This window comes from Vombatus ursinus, unplaced genomic scaffold (assembly GCF_900497805.2).
Source record: "Vombatus ursinus unplaced genomic scaffold, bare-nosed wombat genome assembly UNPS02009173.1, whole genome shotgun sequence".
Lineage (NCBI taxonomy): Eukaryota > Metazoa > Chordata > Mammalia > Diprotodontia > Vombatidae > Vombatus > Vombatus ursinus.
Window position 1 is genome coordinate 803,780 of NW_020948951.1, and position 15,451 is coordinate 819,230.

Consider the following 15,451-nt stretch of genomic DNA (forward strand, 5'->3'; position numbering starts at 1 on the left):
CAAGCGTGAGAGGCAACGTGGTGTGGTGACAATGACTAACATTTATATGACGTTTAAGATTTCCTACACTTCATTGTCTATTATTTCAACTGATCCTAATGACAACCCTGTGATGAAGATAGTCTTATTATCCCCATTTTAGAGATGAGGAGACTGAAGCTGAGAAAGGTAAAGTAACTGGCCCAGGATCACACATTTAATAAGTTATATCTGAGGCAGAATTTGAGCTCAGGTCATTCTGACTAACTCTGCAGCTCAATCCATTGGAACCAGGGTCTCTTACATAAATGTACACAGTATATACATAAATGTAAATATAAAGCTAGACATAAATGTACACAGTATAACTAACGAAAAAGTGAACTATGGATTCTAATGCAAGAAGGTGAATTTGACATCATACATACGCCTGAGATTTGAGTGGCTGGGACCCCTGACTGGAATGTGGTTCTGGCTTTTTTTCCTCTTGGAGTCAAAAATCCAGTGAATAATGCAGTGTTTACACAGGACGGGGCATTACCCACCTGGAAAAGTCTTACTGCACAATTCAGAAGATTAGCCATCTCTAAGCAAATGAAATCTCGTTTAAAGGGAGCTTTGCTCACTTCTAAGTGTTATGCATTTTACATTCAACACTGATTTAAAAAAAAAGAACAGGATGAATCAGATGGAAGTGAGACGGGATGAAAATGAGTAGCTAATTATGTATAAAGGCATATAAACCCCAAGACTTTCTGTGTCCAGTGAAGAATATTGTCTGATGGGGCCTCTTACCAGACAACTGTCCCCTAGGCTGTTGCTTGATATAACTAATAAATATGTATTTTAATAGATTTGGTCACTAAACACAATGCTGGGTTATTCAGTTTATTCACTTTTTGCCTTATCATACTGACTTTTTTTTTGGTGAGGCAATTGGAGTTAAGTGACTTGTCCACAGTCACATAGCTAGTGAGTGTTATGTGTCTGAGGTTGGATTTGAACTAGGGTCCTCTTGACTCCAAGGCAGGAGCTCCATCCACTGTGCCACCTAGTGGTTCCATACTGATGTTTTCTTATCAAACTTCAGACCTGGTTGGCTCCCAGCATCTATGATTCTATTCAGGAGGTGCTAATTAAAAAAGGAAGAAATTCCCCCAACTGGATTTGAGCACATTTTAAATTCATTCCAAATTCATATCTAACCCCAGCTGGGCCCTCACTGCTGCAAGGAAGTCCTTTTATTACTAATTGATTCCCTATCTCACTCCCCACGAAAGCTTTGCTAAACCTTCTCTTTTCTTCCAAAACTTCTTATACATCCTCCTTCCCCGCCAGTGTCCATCTGAGGACCTTACCTCTTTCTTTATGGAAAAAGAAAGGCTGTTGGACAAGAACCTCTCTCTTCTCTTTTTCATCTCAAAACCCCTTGATGTCATCTTCTGTTCTCTCCTCCTTTTCCCCTACTCTCAACAGCAACCTCTCTCTCCATAATTACCAAGCACCTCATAATTGACAAATCTGGTAGTCTTTGATCACTCTTTGGCTCATCTGCAGCATTTTGACTCCCCTCTCCTCCTGGATACTCCCTCCTCTCCATTTTTCTGATGAGATGCTCTCCTGGTTTGCCCACTACCAGTCTGACTGCTTGTCCTCAGTCTCCTTCTCTGGCTCTGGAGGCAACTGGAGATGCAATCAGTAAAGCAAAGGGCCTGGAGTCAAGGAAGTTCTGAGTTCAAAACCAGCCTCAGATATTTACTAGCTGTGTTACGCTGGGCAAGTCATTTAAACCTCTGTCTGCCTCAGTTTCCTCATCTGTAAAATGAACATAATAATAGCACCTTCCTCCCGGGGTTGTTGTGAGGATAAAATGAGATTTTATATATATATATATATATATATATATATATATATATATTTTTAAAAGCACAATGCCTAGCACATAGTAGGTGTCATATAAATACTATTCCCTTCCCCTTTCCCTCTTCATGCTCATCACACCATCTAACTATAAGTGTTTCCCAAAGTTCTGTCCTGGGTTCTTTTCTTTCTTGGTAGCCTTATCAGCTCCCATGGGTTTAACTAGCATCTCTATTCAGATGACTTGAAGATCTTCGAAGCCTTTCCCTCTCCTGAGCTTCAGATCCATGTCATCATTGTTAATTGCCTATTGGACATTTTAAACTGGATGCTCCAGAGGCATCTTAAACTCAGCATGTCCAAAACAACTCATCATTTTTCCTTTCTTATAAACTTCCCTGTTCCTTTCAGAGCCACCATCATCCTTCCATTGGCTCAGGCCTGTGTTGTTGGCATTTTCTTTAACTCTTTGCGCTCTCTCTCTCTCTCTCTCTCTCTCTCTCTCTCTCTCTCCTTTTTTTAAAAAATGTATTCATTTGAAACTTAAATACAAAATGAGAAAATAAAAAAAAAACATTTCTATGTACACCAAAGAACATGAGAGGATGTAATATAAAACAATATATTTCCATTTCACAAAAACCTACGTAATAAATCCTAGACATTATTTTCAAAGCAACCCAGTTTTTCTGTGTTTCCTTCTAGGTTTTCTTTTGTTCTCTGCTGTGTACTGTTTTTTTTTTTCCTCCTTAACCCTACCCTAGAGAAGGCTACAATTAAATGCAAATATATATACATATATGTCTTGTGTAATCCCTGATTATAACTTCATGATATTTAAATTGTTTTTTTTTTCTTGTTACTTGCAATATTTTCTCCTTTACTTGGAAGCTTTGAAACTTGGTGATGATATTCCAGTAAATTTTCCTCCTGGGATTTTTTTCAGGTAGTGATCAGTGAATTTTTTGTTTTAATTTCTGCTTTACCTTCTTGTTCAAAACCACAGGAGAATTTTCCCTAATGATTTCTTGTTATATTATATCAAGATTCTCTTTTTAATCATAACTTTCAAGTAGTCCAACTATTCTTATATTGTCTCTCCTTGATCTGTTCTCCAGATCAGTTGTTTTTCTGATGAGATGCTTCACATTCTCTTCTATTTTTTATTCTTTTAATTTTGTTTTATTATTTCATAGTGTTTTATAATATCATTAGCTTCCCGTTCCCCAATTCTAGTTTTCAAGGAATCATTTTCTTTCTTAAATTTTTGATTCTCTATTTCCAGTTAGTTGACTTTCTTTTCATAATTTTCTTGGATTGCTCTTATTTTTTTTTCTAATTTTTCACTCCATCTCTCTTATTTTATTTTTAAAATCCTTTTAAAGTACTTTCAAGAACTCTTTGGGCTTGTGACTATTTGATGTTTCTCATTGAAAAAGAAGTGATCTTTTTTTTTTTTAACCTCCACTGTCTTACCCTGAATATGAACCCAAATCTTTTATATCCCTGTAGTAGCTATCCATGATTGGGCTCTTTCTCCTTTGCTTACTCATTTTTATTTTTGTTTTGTTTTATTTTATTTTTAGTAGCTTATTATTTACATTCAGGTTCCAGTCGTGAGGTGTGGGGAATGATGCCTCAGGCTTCAGATTCTTCTTATTGTTATTTTCTGAGCTCTATCCCAGGGACCAATCTTGGGCACTCCTCTTCACCCCTAAGCCATGGTTGGGGCCCCCCTAGCCATGCTGTCCTGCAAACACTCTTTCTCCCTGTGGTCTCTCTGGTGGCTGCAAATTTCAACTGTCCTCTCTGCTCTGGAACTGAAACCAGGGTCTCTGCTCTCCTGCAAGTGAGCAGGGTCCCCACCCCTCTGCTGCTGCACTCACCAGGTATGTGCTAGCTCTTTTACCCCCAAGCCACAGCCCAGAGAGGAGCACCTTGGTGCTTGGCATCCCTTGAAAGCAGGTAATCCTTCAATTTTCTCATACTCAGCCATTCAACCCTCACTGTAGTGAGGTGAAAGTTCTGAGGCTAAGGCTGCCTCTCCACCCAGATGTCCCCAGGGCTTTTTGTTTGTTGATTCTGCTGATTTGTCTCAGAGCTGTTTGCTCTTCACTCTGGCCAAACCTTCACCCCTGGAGGTACAGTCGTTAGTGAGGTCTTCTCAAAAGTTAGAATTGCCAATACTGATTTAGAAATAAAACAGAAACAAATGGTACTTTCTAGCAGGGTAACTATGGACAAGTCCTTCGTACTCTCTGGACTTCCAGTTCTCTCTTCAATTGAACAAGCATGTATTAAAAACCTACGGTGTGCCAAGCATGTCAAACATTCTGAAGATACCAAGAAGAAAGTCATCCTCTGCAAAATAAGTAGGCTGGACTAAATGGTCTTCAAAATCCTTTTGTAGCTTAAAATCCTATGCTCTTATGAAGGGGAAAGAAGGAACTTAAAGTGCTAGAAAATGCAGAGGTTTTACCCTCCCAGACCAATTCATCCTGGACCACTAAATGGCAGTGGTTTAATGTTTTAAAATGTTTTAAAATTTATTTTATTTTATTTTAATTTAATTTCTTGGAGTACCTTCCGTGTTGACAATCCTATCACATAGAATAGCACTGGACTTGTCCAGGCCATTTGCAATAATTGAATCCAGTAATTCTCCATCCATTAAGCATCTCTCATATACCAGACATTGAAGATACAAAGATGCAGAGCCATAACTAGGATGGAGTCACTGGGTTTTTGCAGTAGGGTGCCAAATTTAGAGGGTGCAGAATTTGGAAGTGCTTTCACTTCTCCAGCAGATAGAATCAACTGAGTTTAGAATTTAGGTAGCAAGGATGAGATAGGGACTGATTTCACTAAGATAGGAAACTCCCAGGTGAAGAAAATTCCATTACCAATGCAGATTGGTCTTTGTAACTTCTGGTCTTAGAGAGTTTGCCTAGAGCACTAAGATATTAAGTGGCTTGCCCAGGGTCACATAACAACTATGTGTCAGAGATGGGATTTGGACATACTGTCTCTCAATGAGTAACAAAAATAATTAGTTAAAATAGTGAAGTACCAAATGGTGCTGCCCACTCCTCCCACCCTGTGCTCTGACTGCTCCCCTGCCCATCCCCAGCCCTGCTCCCCGACTCCCCGCAATGTTTCTTCAGTCTCTGTAATTCAAGGTCTCCTCCCGACATCTCTATCTGCCCCACTTTCATGACCTTAGTTATAGATCATCAAAGATGAAGAGAAAGATACAGTTCCTGTCCTTGAGTTTTGAAGGGTGGGATAGAACATTTCATAAGAGCTGATACTGCTCATTAAATGTTGGCAATAACATCTTTGCAAACAACTGTCAGGCTGTTCCCACATTTTTATTTTACAGCTTCTTGGTTTTGTGAGCCAGGGACTCAGTTTGTCTCTAAAATGTGAAGGGGTCTCCATAGCAAAAATCTTTGGCTAACCTTCATCATACTATTTCTGCTGTGCAGTAATAGGCTGGTATTGTTGGTTATTATGGAGTCTAGAAAGAAAACAGACTTATGCTGACGGAAACCAGCCCCAGAGTTGTGTCCTTTCTGTTCTGAGACTCCTTAGTCACAAGGGTGGGGCTGTCAGGTACAAAACAGAACTCTACACCTATCCAAAAAAAAAAAAAGTGTTAGGTGCACAGATACTGGTGGGTTCTAGGTTCTTGGTGATTTGTACCTGGTTCCTGTTGGATTGGGGTGGGTGCTGCTGGTGGAGGCTTGACCTATCTCTGTGGCAGGGGGAGGTAGCAGAAGACACTCCTGGGGAACAAGAATTCATCCTAGAAAAAGACAGGTCTGCTGTGAGGACAGACACTGAAGGCACAAATCCTGGGGCTACTTAGCGATTCCTGACCACCCTGCTTGGGGTGAACAGACTTGGACCACATGGAATAGCAATGAACAGTGAAGGAGGGTTGCTGGGAGGACTTGGCCCTACCACTTGGAAAAAGAGCTCTGAATTCTCAATACTCTACACTTAAGAAAATAATATCAAGGAGAAAAGGAAGAGGGAAAAATTTACTGGAATATCATCACCAAGAGAAATGTATACTGGTGCAAGCAAGATGCAGCATAGGACCAATGAGAGACTTCAGAGAGCTGGAGTAAAAAGTTATCTGTCATCAGGGAATTGGATGCTAGTGTAAGGTATGTGTGTTCCCCAAAAGGTTATGTGTATGTCAACGTGGATGGTCGAAATGTGGCTCATGAGGAGTCATGAAGTTTTCTCTGCCTACCCCTCTTCAAGGGAAACTTTTGTTTCCTACCTTGAGAGGAGCCAGAGAAAGGGCCATAAGGCCAGTTGCTCTGCTTTCTTCAAACTGTCTTGGACTAGACTTAAATCTATCTGCCCCACTAAATATTATTAGTCTAGAGCAAATAATTATTAGATTCAAACTGCTTCCCTGGCCTCTATCCCATGAAGGGGAAGGAATGCTTCATATACAAAGGCTTGCTTCTACCCTCCCAAATGCTAATTATACAAAAGACCATCATAGACTCACAAGTAGTTTACCCAAGTAGAGAAGAAGCAGAAATCAGAGATGTTCTACAAATTAAAATATACTAGAAAACTCACAGAGTGAATGGTTTCTGCCATTGGGAGTGAACTATCCCAGCTCAACTGAGAGAACGAGTCCCTAATTTCACCCAATGGGAAATTTCCCAAAGTCTCTATGTAGGCAAGGTGCCAATCAAAGACATGGTGGAAGGAGCTGGCTTTTCTCTACATGCCTGCCTTCCATACTCTGTTCTCTTTCTCTCCAACTTTCTCCCTGAAGGTTTGGAACCATGTGTGTCCTATCTTGAAGTAGGAATGAAGAAAAAGGCCTTCTCCTAAGTTTTTGCGCCAACTCCACCCCTCACACTGGCCTGTAGTGTCCCATAGTCACTGTCTCCACCAATGAAGAGTCAATCAAATATGCACCAAGTTGGAGCCCTGGGTTTCACTCAGAAGAGAAAATAGGCTTGTCAATTGCCAAAGCACTTTGGGAGACCCTTTAGAGCCAACTTGGGGAGGACAGGAGCAAGAGTTGTACAAAGTGGGCCTGCATGGGAGATGGGTGTGGGGTATTGCGATCTGCACTATTGAAGGACACTCAAAAATAGGCCATCACAAATCTATTTGAGTAATTTAGTATTTAAGATATCATTTTGGCAGCAGGATCCCTGAGATCCTGTATGACCAGATTTATGACTTGATGTAATTTTCTAGGCACATAGGAGGGACTCTATCGACTTTATTGACTGACTAAAAAAGAAGCAGTATATTTATTTGAACTGTGCAGAGTGAAAAACGGTTATTGTTGTTTGTTTACCAAATGAAAGAAATTAATGGAGATGGAATGAATATATTTCATTTTCTGAATGATAGAGAACATGGACAGCTTTTCAGGGGTAGTTAATAGGTTGTATTTAGGATCATGGGAATTATGCTCAGGATCAACCACAGAGGCCATCTATTCCAACCTCTTCATTTTACAGATGAGGAAACTGAGGCACCAAAAAAGTTTTTCAGTTTAATTAACTTCTTTTAGGTCACAAAGGCAATCAATAGCAAATCCAAACCCAGGTTACTTCTCTCACTCCATGCTGCCTTTTCCTCTCCTTCAGAAATTACTCATTTGTGGCTTCGGACACTTTTCCACTGGGGTAGGAGAAAATTCCTCTTATAGCATGCTTTAGTTCCTTATTGACTCTGGGTTGCAAGTCAGGTTGTTGTTGTTATTTTGATAGACATATTTACAGAAAATATTTCTCTTAATCTCTTTTTTTCTTTTTTACCCAGAGATTCTGCTTTTTTTTGCCTTGCAAACTCTCTCTCTCTCTCTCTCTCTCTCTCTCTCTCTCTCTCTCTCTCTCCTCCCCTCTGTAAAATCAACTATATTCATTTCATCTCTATTAATTTCTTCCATTTGGTAAACAAACAAACAAACAACAACCATTTTTCACCCTGCACAGTTGAAATAAATATACTGCTTCATTTTAATCAGTCAATAAAATCAATAAACATTTATGGAGTCCCTCCTATGTGCCAGGCACTGAGCCAAGAAAGTACTGGGTATATAAGGAAAGATAAAAGGCATTCCCTGCCCTCAAGGAGCTCATAACCTAATGCGGGAGACAAAATGCAAACAATTATGAACAAACAAGATATAGACATGATAGACTACAGGTAGTCTCAGAGGAAAGGCACTAAGATTAAGGAAGACTGCATTCTTTTGATATTTGACAGAGCTTATGGTAAACTCAGACACTTCTTAGCTGTGTGACCCTGGGCAAGGCACTTAACTCTGTTTGCCTCAGTTTCCTCATCTGTAAAATGAGCTAGAGCAGGAAATGGCAAACCACTCTAGTATCTTTGCCAAGAAAACCCCACATGGGGTCATGAAAAGTGGGACATGACTGAAAACAACTGAACAACAAAAAAGTCTATTGTAATACTTTGTGAAAGGTATGAGTCTAAACCAGTCTCTTTTTTTTTGGTCACCATTCAGCTAGTTAGATCTCCCAACATTATTTATTAACTGATGATTCATCTCCTCAGCACTTTTAGCCTAGCGATATATCAATCTCTTATATAGATTAGATTCCATCGGTTGAAGTTTCTATTTTTGTCTAGAACCAAACCTTTGTAATGATTATTTATTATTGTTATTATTTATTCATTACATTACTTTATAATGAATCTTGACATTGGGTAGGGTGAATCCATCTTTACTAATTCTTTGTTCATGGTTTTGTTTTTGTTTTTGGTTTTGGGGGTTTTTTCTGGTAAATGGTATTTTATTTTTTCCAATCACATGTAATTTCAACATTCATTTTTTATAAGATTTTGAGTTTCAACATGATTTTTCTTGATGCCTTCACTTATATTGTTTTCCACATGCATTTTGTTGTAGCTTTGTAGAATTCTATGAAATAATTAATGGATGCTTGATTAGTTCTGTGTTAAAGCTATACAATGATTTAGAAAAAAATGTCCTGAAGTGCTCCCAGTCCCTCACTTGTCTAAATAGATCCTCAGCCCAAGGGGATAAAAAGTACTTTTTTTTTTAAATAGAGTTTATATACCAGTTTTTATTACACATTGAGATAAATGATTATTTCTCTCTTACAGTAAATAACCAATTATTGGAGAGATCCAGGGATTTTTTTCTCCTTTTTCCTATTTCAAAGTCTAGTCTTTCAAGGAGATCTCTAACCTTGCCCAAAAAGTTACCCCACCTAGACCATCTTATCCAGGTGGACTGGAAAAATTTTACGAAAGAAATCTAATCTGGGTGAAATCTGGCCCATAGTGTTCTAGTCAGACAGGTCTGAGTGATCAGAGTCATGTGCCCCAGCCCCTTGTTAGAATACGCCCACTCCTTATTATAATATTAATTCTCTCATTACTTGTTAACCAATCAGAGTTGATTTCCATCCCCAGGAACACCCACTCTTCCAAGGGCATATAAGTGTTGAGTGGGTTCCATGAGGGGTTTTTGGCATTCGAGAATGCCACTGACCATAGACTGTCCCTGGCGTCAGAAGTACCTGAGTTCAAATCCGGCCTCAGACACATAACATTTACTAGCTGTGTGACTCTGGGCAAGTCACTTAATCCCAATTGCCTTACCAAAAAAAAAAAAATTTGAGAATACCACTGACCCCTTTAATTAATTATCCACTAGCAATAATTAATAAAATGATTAATTACCCAGTAACTATATGTCTAAAACTTTTTATACGTCACAATATGTAAAGTATGCTTGCCAACTTCACCTGACTTGACTAGGGTCCTTCTCAGCTCTGATGTTCTACATCTCTGTCAATCCATCCACAAGTATTTATTGTGCCTACTATGTACCAGGAACTTATCTAGGTGCTGGGAACGCTAACATGATGAATGAAATCATCCCTGTCCCTAAGGAGCTCACGTCCTAATGGAGAGGACGATAAGTAAATATATAATTATATACAGGATAAGTATGAAGAGAATAAATGCAAATATGGACAAAGAAGTTAGATGTAAAATAGTCTGGGAGGGAGGGCGCTGGAAGTGGGAGAAATCAGGAAAGGCTCCCAGAAGATGATTATTGAGCTTCACCTTAAAGAAAGAGAGGGGTTCTATGAGGTGGAGGTGAGGGGGTGGTACATTCCAGCCGTAGAAGATAATGAGAAGAGGGAGAAGGCCAGTCGGCTGGATTGCAGAATTGGGGTGGAGGGAGAGGGGAGGTACCAGACATATACTGTAGGAACATGTGTGCAGAAATAGGCAGTTAGCATTCATAGATTTTGGATGACTTTATTCTGTTTCCCTTTATGACTGTGGCTGGCAAGTACAAAGTGCTGGACTTGGAATTACAGTCCCTGGGTTCAAACCCTGGTCATGATATTCACTACCTCTGTGAAACTGGGCCTCGGTTTCCCCATTTGTAAAATAAGGGGGTCAGACCAGATTTTCCCTAGAGTTCCTTCTGGCTCCAAATCTGTGATTCTGTGACTCTCTATCGATTCCTCCCAGTGCCCACTCGCAACTTCTCAAATCCCCTCTCTCTAGCATCTCCTTGGGAATCTCAAAGGCTTGGATCCATCCCACCTTAGATGGATGACAGATTCCAGATTCCATCTGTTATCAGCTGCTTTCATGACTTCCCCCACTGCAGCAGGAAGCTCTGAGCCTTCTCGATTTCGCCCGCAGAATCCCTTTCTACAAATCTCAGTTCGGGACAGGCAGTTCCCACCTTCTTCTTCTCTGCTGCCAGCCTCTTTTCCTTTCCATTCCCAAAGCTTCTGGTAACATCCTCCACTCCCTGCGACTCCCACTTATTCCTTTCTTTTCTTAGAGTTCTCGGAGCCAGAGGTCATGGACCCTCCCCCCAACACCTCAAAATTCTTCCTGTGTTGCTCTTACTTCCGTCTTCATCATAGTCCCTTTGTGGTCCCACCTTGTTTTCATCTACTCCCACCACAATCCTTGTCCCTTTTTCTGTATTCTTTCCTGTGCTCTCTGGAACAGCCTCCCACTTCCCATCTGCAAAGCCATCTCCTGATCTTCAAGGCACAGTCAACTCTGAATGCCCTCCTCCTCCTCCTCCTCTTCCTCTTCCTTGAGGAGGAGACTGACTAGGCGGTCCATCCCAGAGTGTCTGTGTGGGGCTTCAATGGAGCAAAAGGCCAAGTAATCCAAAAGGAATGACATTCTTAGCAATCCAATGATCCAAGACAATTCCAGAGAACTCATAATGGAAAATGCTGTCCACCTTCAAAGAAAGAACTGATAGAGTCTGAATGCAGATCAAAGCATACTATTTTTTCACATTTTTTTATGTTTTTTTTTCTTTTGGTCTGTGTTTTCTTTCACATGACTAATGTGGAAACATGTTTTACATGATTGCACGTGTGTAACCTATGTCAAATTGCTTGCTATCTCAGGGAGAGGGGAGGGGAGAAAAGAAAAGAATTTGGAACTCAAAATTTTAAAAAAGTGAATGTTAATGATTACACATGTATAACCTGTATCAGATTGCTTACTGTCTTAGGGAAGAGGGAGGGGAGGGAGGGATAGAATTTGGAACTCAAAACTTAAAAAAAAATCCAAATGTTAAAAATTGTTTTAACATGTAATTGGGTAGCTGTGTGACCCTGGGCAAGTCACTTAATCCCATTGCCTAGCCAAAACAAACAAACAAACAAACAAACAAAAAAACCCCATGTAATTGGAGGGAAAACAAAATATTATTTTAAAAAATGAATGTTAAAAATTGTCTTTACATGTAATTGGGGAAAATTTTTTAAAAAGTAATGAGAAACCATCTCTCTCCTCTCTCATCTTTCAAATGGAAACTCTTTTAGAATTTTTTAATGGATATCTTTTGATTTTATATCATCTTCATTTCCAAATACGTCCCTCTCCTCTCCACTCCCCAAAGAGTCATCCCTTGTTCCAAACAATTTTAAAAAAGAAAGCAAGAGGAACAAAACTGGTTCTGCTTAAAAACCAAATCTGACAGTTTGTGTAGTATTTTACACCCATAGCCCTCCACTCTGCAAAGAAGGAGGTAGGTACATTTTCTTTTCTCTTCTTTGGGGTCAGCCTTGGTCATTATGATGACACAGCTTCAAACAGAAAACTCTGAAGGTCAGGGAATCATATTGGATTGGTGTAGGAACCTGACATGCAGTAACAGAGAAATCACACACAACTGGGCTTGGGGTTTGATGGTGTAGCAGTGAGTCTGGTCATCTACCTTCCTATTTTGGGGTGCTTCCATTTCATTCTAATCATCTTCATTGTGGAAGTCATCATGGCCAGCCTTGCTTTGATTATCCTGCTTATTGCAAGTACACACTCTTGAAATGTTTCCCAGAGGTTTGCCAAAGCCAATGCAAATATGGGCAGAATCTGTGATTTTGAGAGCTGGAGGGAAGCTGCCATATGGAAACCTTCCCCCACCCAGAGAGATCATAGCCCTGTCTATGACTTAGGAGCCAAATTCTAAGCAATTACCTGAGGCACAGAGAGGGTAGGGGACTTGCTGGCCTTGTGTCAGAAGTAGGATTTGACTCCTCGTGCTCCTGACTTAACAATAATTGTTGTTGTTCTATCATGTTGGACTCCTCTGTGACTCCACTTGGAGTTTTCTTGGCAAAGAGACTGGAGTGGTTTGCCATTTCCTTCTCCAGGTCATTTTACAGATGAGGAAACCGAGGCAGACAGGGTTAAGTGATTTGCCCAGGGTCACACAGCTTGTAAGTGTCTGAGGCTGGATTTGAACTCACCAAGATGAGTCTTCTCCATTGCACCATCTAGCTGCCTGACATTTATATACAAAAGGCTTTAAGGTTTGTAAAGTGCTTTACATAAAACTATTATAATCCATTTTGCAGATGAGGAAATTAAAACCAATGTGGTTAAGTGACTTATCCGTGGTTTCAGAGCTGGTAAAAGTCAGAGAGAGGATTCGAAGTCAGGTGTTTTCCGACTCTCAGGCCAGCACTCTAAATACTAGTCCAGGGTGCTGAGGGCAGGGGGAAGGTTAGTCCCTGCCTGGTGAATTTACAGTCCAGGAGACAGTGGTCCATGGACCAGCCAGAAACAGATGAACCACATGACCTTTCCTCACAGAGGGCACCCTGTTCTCTTGCTGGGTTCCAAGCTGGAAGGGATTTTCCCCTCAGTAACTCAAAGACAAGACAATCAGGCCTGCTTGTTTGTAGCCAGCTTCCTTTAAAAGGGACAATGAAATGAATTCTGGAGGAACTGGACTTTAATCTACTCACTTCATAGGTGATCATGGGCAAGTCTCTCTGGACCTCAATTTCCTCCTCTGTAAAACAAGGGAGTTGAACTGGATGTCCTCAGGAGTTCCCTTCTGGCTCTAACTCTGGAAACTAGACTTCTCCAGGTAAGGGATTGAACAGCCACAAGCCCATTTGGGGAATTCAGTTCAAGTTGGAGTGGTCCGGACATACATGCTTCCTTCTCATAGTACCCCTGGCCTCCAATTCAGTGTTACTAATATATTTGAATACATGACGATGATACAGATGAAGAAAGAAGAATAAAATTTCTCTCTGGGGCTAATGGTTAATAAAAGAGAGAACAGGTACCAGGCGGGGGGAGAGCCCGTAGCCCCCATTTAGTCATAGAGACTCTTGGCCTCAGGCCTTTGTGTTGTGTGTGTGGTGGGTGAAAGATGAAATGACTGAGGAAAAAGAGGATGGAGCTTCTGAGCAGATCAATTTATTAAGCAGTGAGTGCCAAGTGTCTAATAAATAAAAAATAAATAAAAAGCCCCTTCCTCAGCTTGGGGCTAGACCCCGAATATAGGGGGAAACAGATTTATATATACTAAAAACAACTGATCCAAAAAGGCCAATTAATTAAAAGGAAACAATTAACCAGGATACAACATGAGGTAATCTGGTTTCCAGTTGGAGGAAAGATCAGAGACTTTCCAAGTCGAGAGAAGGAGAATCAACAGGTGTAATTCCTGAAGTCAGAAAAAGAGTTGTCCCACTCCTCCCAGGTGTTTGTGAACAATCAAAGGATCATGGAAACGGTAAGTGATTGATCAATACGGGGCCAGTTTTCAGAGAAGACATATGGGTTGTTTGAGATGTGTAACTGTGAGAAAACTCCTTGCATCAGTCTTTGGATCTGATTGCATTTCTGGTCAGCATAATCTAGGTCCTTAGTTAAGGGTCTCTAAGAGGTAAGGAGAGGTGATCCAGCTTCCCAGTCATGCAGGGCTAGGTTCAAACAATGTAATAAAGTTTTCTCCCAATTTTCACAATTGAATAACGTTTTCTGACAAGACAGAAACTGGTACAGCCTATATCAGATTGCATGCCCTCTTCTGGAGGGGGGAGGGGAAAGAGGGAGAAAAAAAATTGGAACTCCAAATCTTATAAAAGTGAATGTTGAAAACTATCTTTACATGTAATTGGAAAAAATAAAATATTATTCAAAAAAAGGAACCTGGTCCAATGGTTCCACAAATCTGAAAGCAAAAACAAAACAACAAAATAAAACAAAAAACAAGACAGAAATTGGACTAGACCCATAATTAAATAGAAAGGGAATTGATCTAGCTCCAGAATTGAGTCACAAGATGGAGCATAGGATGGGATTTATGCTCCAATAGAAGGCAATCTCCTTTATGGCAGGGACATTTTTGCCTTTGTATCTTTAGTGCCTATCCAGTGCATAGTATTTACAATGTAAACAATAGGTATTTAATAAATGTCTGTTAGATTGAATGAAGTGGAATCAGGATGGTGGAACAAGCCTTTGATTTGGAGTCAGAGAACCTAGGTTTCAAACATGGTTTCTTCTCTTGTCTTTTGCAAGTCCACTCTTCTCTCTAGCCTCAGTTTCCCTAACAGGAAAATGAGGGGTTTGGGCCCATAAATAGCCATATTTGTACTTGGGATTGCAGCACAAAACAGTGGAGCGAATGGCAGGAAATGTCCACTCAAGACCCTGCGACAACATCCCATGTCAATAGTTTGGGAGTTGGGAAAGAAACCCTTGGATGTTGCTGAGGAGACCAAATTGGGGAAGAAGAAGAGGTAGAAGAACTCATCTGGAGTGGTTTTGTGCCAGGTAATGCCCTATTTTAATTATTCCTGCTAACTAGGTGTTAAACTCAGTTGTTTCTAGCACTGTAGACAAAGCCCTAGGTGCCCCAGTCTGGACTCCATATTCTCCAAGGTTGCTTCCAGGCTTGAACCTTCAGTTTGTCCAAAGAATAGAGTCTGATCACTATTAAAAAATGGGTGTTTCCTGCCTAAGGCACCGATTTCTGTTTTTTTCTTTAAGACCCAAATTATATCTCATGACAAAATACTGATGACCTTGAAGAGGGACCCAGTGGTTATGAAGCTGATAATATTGTCTCCAAGGGTTGGAACTCAATCATGTTGAAGGCAAGATTTGTACTGGTTCAATTCTGGTTAGAGGGTTTAAGATGCCCCTGAAAAGCCAAGTGACCTTACTGGAAACCTCTCCATGATGATGAGATTAGCATGAGGTGGACTATAGTGAGAAGAGGGATTTTGTGACAGCAGATGTTCCTGAGCAGGTTTGTCCACAT